This window comes from Frankliniella occidentalis, unplaced genomic scaffold, assembly GCF_000697945.3.
Source record: "Frankliniella occidentalis isolate FOCC.00 unplaced genomic scaffold, Focc_3.1 Scaffold133, whole genome shotgun sequence".
Taxonomy (NCBI): domain Eukaryota; kingdom Metazoa; phylum Arthropoda; class Insecta; order Thysanoptera; family Thripidae; genus Frankliniella; species Frankliniella occidentalis.
The window spans coordinates 391370-400340 of record NW_026267260.1 but is presented as its reverse complement, the minus strand read 5'-3'; the positions used below and the strand labels follow the sequence as shown (position 1 = coordinate 400340).

At 42.2% G+C, this 8971-nt stretch overlaps 1 protein-coding gene and 1 long non-coding RNA gene across 5 annotated transcripts in view; one reads left to right on the top strand and one right to left on the bottom strand.

The window, feature by feature from the left end:
* The window catches only part of LOC113211740 (uncharacterized), a 157165-nt gene that overhangs the window by 111977 nt on the left and 36217 nt on the right, over positions 1-8971 (bottom strand). The window lies entirely within an intron of this gene.
* Positions 7137-8971, top strand: part of LOC127750108 (uncharacterized) — a 1929-nt gene continuing 94 nt past the window's right edge. Inside the window, exons 1-5 of the long non-coding RNA XR_008011516.1 lie at positions 7137-7235; positions 8135-8222; positions 8323-8465; positions 8561-8707; positions 8802-8971. The exon at positions 8802-8971 is cut by the window's right edge and continues 94 nt beyond it. This is a non-coding gene — a long non-coding RNA (uncharacterized LOC127750108). The remainder of the gene's footprint in view (positions 7236-8134; positions 8223-8322; positions 8466-8560; positions 8708-8801) is intronic.

Genomic DNA, 8971 nt, shown 5'->3' with positions numbered 1-8971 from the left:
TTTGTTTTTGTTTACTTAGTGTGTTTACACTGTGTGACTTGTGTTTTTCCTTGCCTTTCATTGTACTGTTTTCAGATATAGTGATTGTTTTCTTGTATTGTGTATTGTTTGATATTGTGACTGTCACTGTGGTTGACAATTTTTGAGTGTTTTTGTGAGTGCATTGTGGTGAAATTTTGTGATATTGGACACTTTCCAATATTGGAAATTTCCACTGTACTTGTGATTTTTGGGCACTTGGCATTCGGCATATTTACAGCAGCAGTTGGGAAGCAAAGGCAGTTGTTGTGATTTAGTTTTCTTGGTGAAAACTTTGTTGTGTACTTAGTGCATATTGTTGTGAGTACTTGGTACTCTTTGAATTGTGTTGCTTTCATTCGAATGTGTTATTGTGAATTATTTCACTGTTGCTATTGTGAGATTGAAAAGAGGTGGTTGTTGAGTCGACTTAACTTTTCCCAGTGGTTTGAAAGTCTTTACTTCTCATCATGGCTAAACCAATGGCGATTCTGGATCCTGCAAGATTCCTCGGCGAGGAGGTTGAGCATGAGCTGCAGAGTAGGGGCCGAGTCACCGCCCTCGTGTCAGTTGATGTTTTGGGAGTCCAAGTAAAGGGTTTGCTAGATTGTGCCTCTCCCAGAACATTTGTCGGCGAGCAAGGAATGAAGACTTTAGTTGCCGCTGGTCTCCAGCTGCAAGAATCATGCTACACCAGCTTGCGTGTCGCCAACAAGGGCACAACTCAAACAGTTGGTGAATTCATTGTTCCCTTCACTGTCGCCGGCAAAACCAGAGTAATTGACGTACTCTACGTCCCATTGTTGAGCACTGCTTTAATTTTAGGACTCGATTTTTGGAGACGTTATCATCTCATTCCCGATTTTGTAACAAATACCTGCTCTGTTGATGAAGTCGAATTACTTGAGAATCCACCTGAAGTGAATGAACCTCTTTCTGTAGAACAAAAAGAAGATTCACAGAAGTTGCTTTAAGAGTTCAGTCCATTGTTAGATCCAGGCAGGCTCGGCTGTGTCAAAGGTATCACTCACCACATCGACACCGGTGATTCACCACCCATCAAGGCGCGGTATTACAGTCTTAATCCCAAAATTATGACAGATGTGCACAAGGAATGAGATCAGCGGTTGCAGAGGGGTATCCTTGAACCGAGCGACTCTTCTTGGCAATCTCCACTCCTTGTTATTCCTAAGAAGGATACTGGTTGGAGGTGGGTAGTTGATTTTCGACGTTTGAATGAGGTCGTTCAGGCCCCGACTCGTTACCCTCTGCCGAGAATAAACCGCTGAAAAACCCAAAGAAAAAGACAGCTTTCTTCGTCCCAGGACGTGGGCTCTATCAGTTTACCCGGTTGCCTGCAGGGCTCATAGACGCAGCAAATTGTTTGCAGAGGACTCTGGAGAAAATACTCAGCGACGATTTCAAGGAACTAGACTCTCATTGCATGACTTACATGGATGACTTGCTGCTATGGTCGTACCCTGGCGATTGAGTTGTTAGCGGCTAATCTCATTGGTCCTCTCCCTCGTTCATCCAATGGTCATGTCATCAATGACCCAGGGAAGATCTCTGCTGTCGTCAATTACCCTACTCCTACAAGTGTGAAGAAAATACAGCAGTTTTTAGGGTTGACAGGATGGTTGAGAAAGTACACTCCTAACTTCAGTTCTATTGCCAAACCTTTGTACAACAGATTGAAGAATAATGTTGCCTTCGTTTGGGGACCTGTAGAGGGAGGCGCATTCGTTAAATTGAAAGGAATGCAGAGTATTGAACCTGTTTTGAGGAGTCCAGACTCCGATCGCCTTTTCAGGATTTATTCTGATGCTTCAGCCGATGGTACAGGTGCTATTTTAGCTCAAGACTTTGATGACGGCGAGCAGGCTGTAGCTTACAGTAGCAAGACCCTCAAGGGAAGAGGGAAGAATTGCTCTGCAACTGAATTAGAGTGTCTTGCAGTCTTGCATGCTCTTGAGGCTTTCAGACCGTTCATAGAGGGATACTCATTTGATTTGGTTACTGATCATTCCAGACTGCAACCGTTACACAAGTTGAAAAATCCTTCAGGTCGTTTGGCGAGATGGGCAGTTCAAATCCAACAGTGTCAGATGAAGGTCATCCACCGGAAGGGCTCGGCTATGAAGGATCCAGACGCTTTAAGAAGAAACCCTACCTGTTCTCTTGTTGAATGGCTGAAATAGTCAACGTTTCCTGGTACTTAAAGCTGTGTAAGAAAGTAGAAGAAGATCCTGATGCATATGACAAATTCAGTTTGCAGGACGGGCTGTTATTTAAGCTCATCTCTGTCCACGCAAGATTACCATTGAAATGGGTACAAGTCATTCCCCGTGAGTCACGAGAAGAGCTAATTCATGCTTGTCATGATGATGGAACCAGTGGTCACGGTGGATGGTACCGTACATTTGAACGTACTCGGCAAGAAGGCTACTGGCCGGGGATGTAGAATGACTTCAAGAGATATGTTGAACTTTGTCAAGTGTGTCAGCGTGTCAAGGTCGATAGGCGTCGCCGTCCGGGCTTCATGAGTTCAAAGGAAGCGGTCAGTCGTCCAATTGAGCTGTTGGCGGCTGATCTCATTGGTCCTCTCCCTCGTTCATCCAAGGGTCACACTGCAATTTCTGTCATCACTGAAACTTTCTCCAATTACTTCTACATCAGGCCTGTCCGCGTTGCAACTGCAGCCGCAGTCACTGTTCATTTGTACGAAGACGTCATACTGAAGCATGGCGCTCCAAGAGCCATTCAAGTCGACAACGGGCAGCAGCACCGCAGTAAAGTTTTCCAGGCGCTCTGCCAGACCTACAACATCAAGATAAGGTACAATATTGCATATTACCCTAGGACAAACTTCGCTGAGAGGATGGATCAGACCTAGGAGACTCTAATATGCTCTTACGTTCAAGAAAACCACAGGAAATGGGATGTTTTTCTTCCAGAAATCCAAACAGCGTTGAATACGTCTGCTAGTCATGTCACTGGGGTCAGTCCCCACCAAGTAATCTTCGGTGAATCTCTCATTCTCGATGGTCGTGAAAGAGAGTACGATGGCGCCGAAGATCCACAGATTTTAGATCCTGCACCTCTCCAGGATTCTGAAATCAACGAGAAACGTCAATTCTATGAACAATAGAAGGAGAAAATTCGCTTGGCGAAACAAAGGTATGCCTCACGGTACAACCTTTGCCGACGACCTCATCAAGATTTCCAGCCCGGTTGTATGGTGCTACGGAGAAACTTTGTCAAGTCGAACAAGGCGGATTACTTCAGTAAGAAGTTGGCTTCCAAATGGATTGGGCCATACAAGGTGAAGCAAACAGTAGCAAGAGTGTCTTACTTGTTAGAAGATGAGCAGAACAGGGAAGACGGGCCATGGCATGTAGAGCAATTGAAGTCACACAGAAGTTTTGCCAAACGAAAAGTTGGCGCGAAACGCGATCAGCTGGTGTAGAGGCGGGAAGAAATCTCGTTTTCTTGTGCAAATATTTTTGCGAATAAACTCCGTTCCTGCTCTAGTTTCCATTCCGTAATGCAGAATCGAGAATCCCGAAAATGCCCTTTTGAAAATAGAGGACTACTAACGTCTTTTACGGTCGGAACAAGTTTAGGGTGCCCTGTTCGAGCAGATGGGCTGTGTTAGCCTTTCTTCAGAATTAAACTACGATGCCATTATCTGTTACTCTCTCTAATTATTCAATCCACGCCTCGGACGTGGGTTGATCCGGTGGCTTGGTGTCGTGGTATTGCCAGTGCAGAGCGGGCCAAATGCCCGACACTTAGGCAACACGTTAAACACCCTCATAGATATGCTTACCCTACTGGGGCTATGGACCAGTTCCGCAAGCTCCATTACAGTGCTGCTTGAATAGCTGTGTAAAGAATGATATCAAAAGAGTCTGGATCAAACCATGGAGCTGTATTTTGCGCGTGTGCGGGAGAACTGTAGGATTAGACTAAACTCCGATGCCTCTTTTTGGCATGAATCGCTGTTAAACCTCTGTGCGTGGTCAGACTGTGGGACAACTCCAGAAATGTAACCTTGGGGTACTAAAGAACAATATCCAACCCGAAAAATTAAGCAAAAAAGTAATGAAATTTTTTTTATGTTTTATTTTAAACGAAACTGCACGTTGTTTTTTTGATAATCACCCGGGAATGGCGTGAAGGTCGTCGCTTGTATCTAAAAATCTAAACACATACGTTACACATACGGCGTGTCGCACATACGGCGCGTGTGTGTTGCGTATACGTTGCGTATACCGTGGACGTACAGGTCTCTCAGGCACATACGTGTCCCACATGCAATTCGTTTACTGAATCTATTCGGCCACATATATTCGGACCGTGTAATGAGCCCTATACGAAGTGTTCTATACGAGGTGTACACGGAGCAGTTTTCACGGGAGGTAACCAACCAGGGAAAAAGTACCGACATTTTAACCCATTTTTTCGTATCCATTTTTGGGGAATTTTTATCAAGTATTTTGGAGCGGAGTTTCAAAACAACCCTCCTGTCGGATTCTAGATATATGTTCTAAAAGAATCTAGCAGTATTTTTCACTGTTGCAGACCCAACGGTTCAGGAACAATCGTACACACCGCAAAGACCTACATCGACTCAAGTTCAAGGCAATGCTGGCTATGTTTGTGGAGGATGCTGCACCGCTGAGTGGACAAACTGTGGGGCCATCTTTACTTTATGTATACTCGCAGTACGAAACCTCTGAGTCGCCTCATTTTTTAAAAGTAAATTTACCCCAAATTCTCGTATTTCACAGGTCTGCCCCTTAAGTGTGAAACTGTAAGATAACTGTGGAACAGACAGTACAATGTACCGTGGACGACAGCAGGCATCCGGTGGATGCTTTTTGGACGCTGATGGGGCACAACGTGGATGAGCCTAGGCGCGTCGTGGATACGTCAGCACACATCTTGGCGCAGTCTGGATACGTAAGGATGCGTGCGGACAAGTCCTAGACACACCAAGACGCCCACCGGACACGAAAGGATGCGTCCTGGATCAACCCTTAGCTGAGTAATCCACGTACAAACCCACGTGGGTTTTCGAAGACTTTCCTTTAGGGTTTCTTATAAGATTCCCACGAGGTATTTTTCATGGGATCATTGGTTACTTTCCATGTGCGTTTTTACAAAAACCCACATGTTTATTTTCTGAAATTCCAAGTGGAGTTTTGGAGTACCACTTGGTTCCCCACACTTATTCAGAGATCCAAAGACGTGAGTCCTGCCTGAGTCCAAAGTGTGTCATAAGACATGAATTAAAACAACTTCCCCAGGTGGCTAAAAAAGGCCAAAGATCCAAAGATAGACTCAGATTTCCAATACGGCCATTAGTTCAGAATATATCAGCAAAATTTAAAATAACAAAATTGGTTTTTATCACATGGCCGTGCACTGTGCACTATGCAATCTATCTTTCCTCGGAGTATAGTCAATACTGTTGTCGGCCACCCCAATTTAAAGTTACGGTGGGCTATAGGAAACCCACGTGAATAAATTAAAACCCTGTTTGGAAATGAAAGAACCAAACGTGGTGATATATGAACCCCACGTGGTAAAGATAATATCCACGTAGAATTTAGAAACCTCACGTGGAAAACTACCGAATTTATATGGAGATTCGGTCATCCACGTGGGAAATAGAAAATCCATGTTGAAGTTTACTAAACCCACATGGAAATGAGGATGTACGCGTGGAAAGATTCAAAACTCATGTTAACACACGTGAAAATACGTGGGAATATGAACACTCCTGGTGAAACCACGTCGAAAATTCACTGTAAAAAAAATTAGTGATTTTACATAAAAAGCTTGTAAAACTTTACAACAAATTTATGTAAAATTACAAGCACTGGCATTTCTACGACATGTTTTGTTGTAAATTTACAACCACTGTAATTTTACAGAAGTCTTATGGTAAATTTAACAAACTCATGTAATTTTACATAAGTCTTATGGTAAATTTAACATAATTATGTAATTTTCCCATTGAAGTGAGGTAAATTTACAAGACTTGGTAATATTGTCACTCAAAATGTGTAAACATTTTCCAGGCCTTAGGTAATATTACAGAAAAACTGTAAATTTGCCCGGAATATATGTAATTTCACGGCGCAGAGGTAACTCGACAATTTTGTCTGTAATTTAATGGACGGCAAGGCAGGGTTACAATGATACTGCCAGGACTATGCCGCTTGTAGTTTAACTTGTACAACTTGTTTGGGTTGACGCGTAAGATCAGTAGCAAGCCAGCAGGGCGTGGGGTGAAATGAAAAAACCCAGGTGGGACATGAGGTCGGAAAATCCCTCATCGCCCCTACAGTGGCACACTGCTGCCGCCCGGCCTGCCGCACTTCTGACTCAGGGTCAGGGAGCGGCAAGAGGCTCTGGGGCGACTCGGGGTCACTGGCGGCGGGGCTCTCCACCCTTAGGTCTGTTGATCATTGTAATGGGACCGCGGCACAGAAATTCGGAGTTCAACTCCGACTACCAGTAAAGTTAAGTAAAGTAAGTCGACATCGGCTTTAGATAAGCGTGTCAACCCGGTGGCTGGACGTAAGTCTGGACATAAGTTCGTCAGAACTTTGTCGTTTTCATCGAATTGTCATCATTTCAGTTAAATTGACTATATTTTAGAGAAAATGTCCCAGTTTAGCAAGCATTCCGGTAAAGCTGAAATGCAGAAGAATGCAGGGAACAAGAAAACGGAAGTCACCATGTTAAAGCATACCGATTTCCGGTTTCTTCTTCCCCGCATTCTTCTGCTTTTCAGCTAGCTTTAACGGAATGGTATATTTTGCAGAGGGAGCCGGTGCGCGCTCCCACACAGGTACCAACCTGACATGAGAAACGAGTGTATTTTTCGCTCCTTTTGACACAGCAGCACATCATTTTCGACTATAAAGTAAACATTCTATAAGTATTCAAACGTTTCTACACATTAAACAGGAGAAACCTGATGCAAACTTCAGCGAAAAAATATTTTCGTGTCTGTGCCGGAATGTTGGTGGCAAAAGCAGCCTACTCTGCCGGACAAGAACGCTCGTCGCTCGTCCGCTTGTCAGCTATCTTGCTGCCGTGCCGACTTTCAAGTTTTAGGCCTTGCCTTGTAAGAAGGAATATTATTGAAGAAACGGATATTACCTCCTAAAATTACTACATCCTACTTCATAAAACAGGTACGTAGTATTACTCAGTAAACCGTGTGATGCAAGAACTCTGAAATAGTTTGATTACACACGTATTTTCATGCAGTACCCTCCTAGCCTATCTGGGGACTTTAGGCTGTAGGCTGTAGGCTCCTTTCTAAAGTGTAAACAAAGTTTTGCATTCGGATCACATTAGTCCTTCTAGTTTAAACTATTCTCTTATTATTCGAAATGCACCGGAGGCAATTATTTATCTTCAAACCAAAGAGCCAACCAATTTTTTTTTTTCAAGTTTGGAATCATAACCTAATGTACTGTTTGTTTACATTATGATAGACATGCAAACCTGTTGACATGGTATGCTGCTGCAATGATAATAACTTTAAATCAAAGCTTATAGTGCACCACTATTGTAAACAGTATTGTATACTTAATGTAAAATGATAGAATAGATCGAGGGGGCAATAACTCCGGGAATCATGTGTACACCTGCCTGGGAATCACTGGATAAAAATCAGTCAAAATCAACAGAAATCGCTTAAAATAAGCGGGAAACTAGTGGAATTCGTACAAATTAGTCAAAATAACGTAAAAATTAGGCGAAATAAGCGTTTCCTACTACTGGAAAACCTAAGGAATGAACATAAGAGGACGGGAATCACTGGGAATCAAGGTTTTCGGGAATCATGTGTACACATTTAAAGGTAGTTATTGCCCCCTCGGAATAGATATTTGTGATTGTAATGGCATTTTGCTATGTGAAAGGTTGATCCGAACTTGTGCCGTTTCTTGTTTGACATATATTTACAACCTTAGGCTTGTGCATTACTTCAGACCACCTACTGCTTTTATTCTTTCTATTATGAAATTTGTTTTTCTAAATATCATTATTTATATCTTTTATGATGACTGTCTTTCTTATTTTATAGTTGCTGTGATTCTGGCCAATCCCTTTGAAGTTTTATTTCTGATACGTCACCCAGCAAGCATAACTGCTATTAAAATATGCAGTACATGGTGAGTCTGCATTGAAACTTGTATTCTTCATTCTATATGAAATTGTTTCTTAGTATTATGAATACTAAAACATGTGTTTGATTTTATTACCTTACTTTAGTGCTGGATTTAAACACAAAGGAACTCCGAACACTTTCCGTTATGTTTGGAAGTATGTGATGGACTTCGCAGTCCTTCTGATCCTCAACATTCAGATAACATAATGAAGATTCTAGTTGCAGGATTGCAAACTGAGTTCAATTGGTATGTGTAGGTTAAAACTCAAAAATTCTCTTTTATCTAATACTGTTTTTTAGTATTATCTATACTGAAGCATTTTTTTTCTTTTATTACCTCAGGTCAGTGCTGCAAGTAAACGTAAAGGACTTCTGAAGTCTTCACGCTATGTTTGAAAGTATGAGATGAATGTCGCAGTCCTTCTGGTCCTCAACGTTCAACTTATATAATGAAGACTCTACTTGCATTATTGCATCTGAGTTAAAATGGTATGTTTAGGTTAAAAATATATATGATTGTTTTTAATTAATTACTGTTCAAAATCTCAAGTACTGAAGCACTTCTTTGTTATTTATACCACAGGGCATATTGCTTGAACTAAAAGCAAAGCTACTCTGAAGAAATGCCGTTATGATTAGGAAATAGATGTGTGTCGCAGTAACTTTAGGGCTCACCGTTTCAATGTTTGCATGAAGACTGCAGTGGCAGTAATAAAACTTGATTGTTATGGTGAATAAGTGTGTGGTCATGAA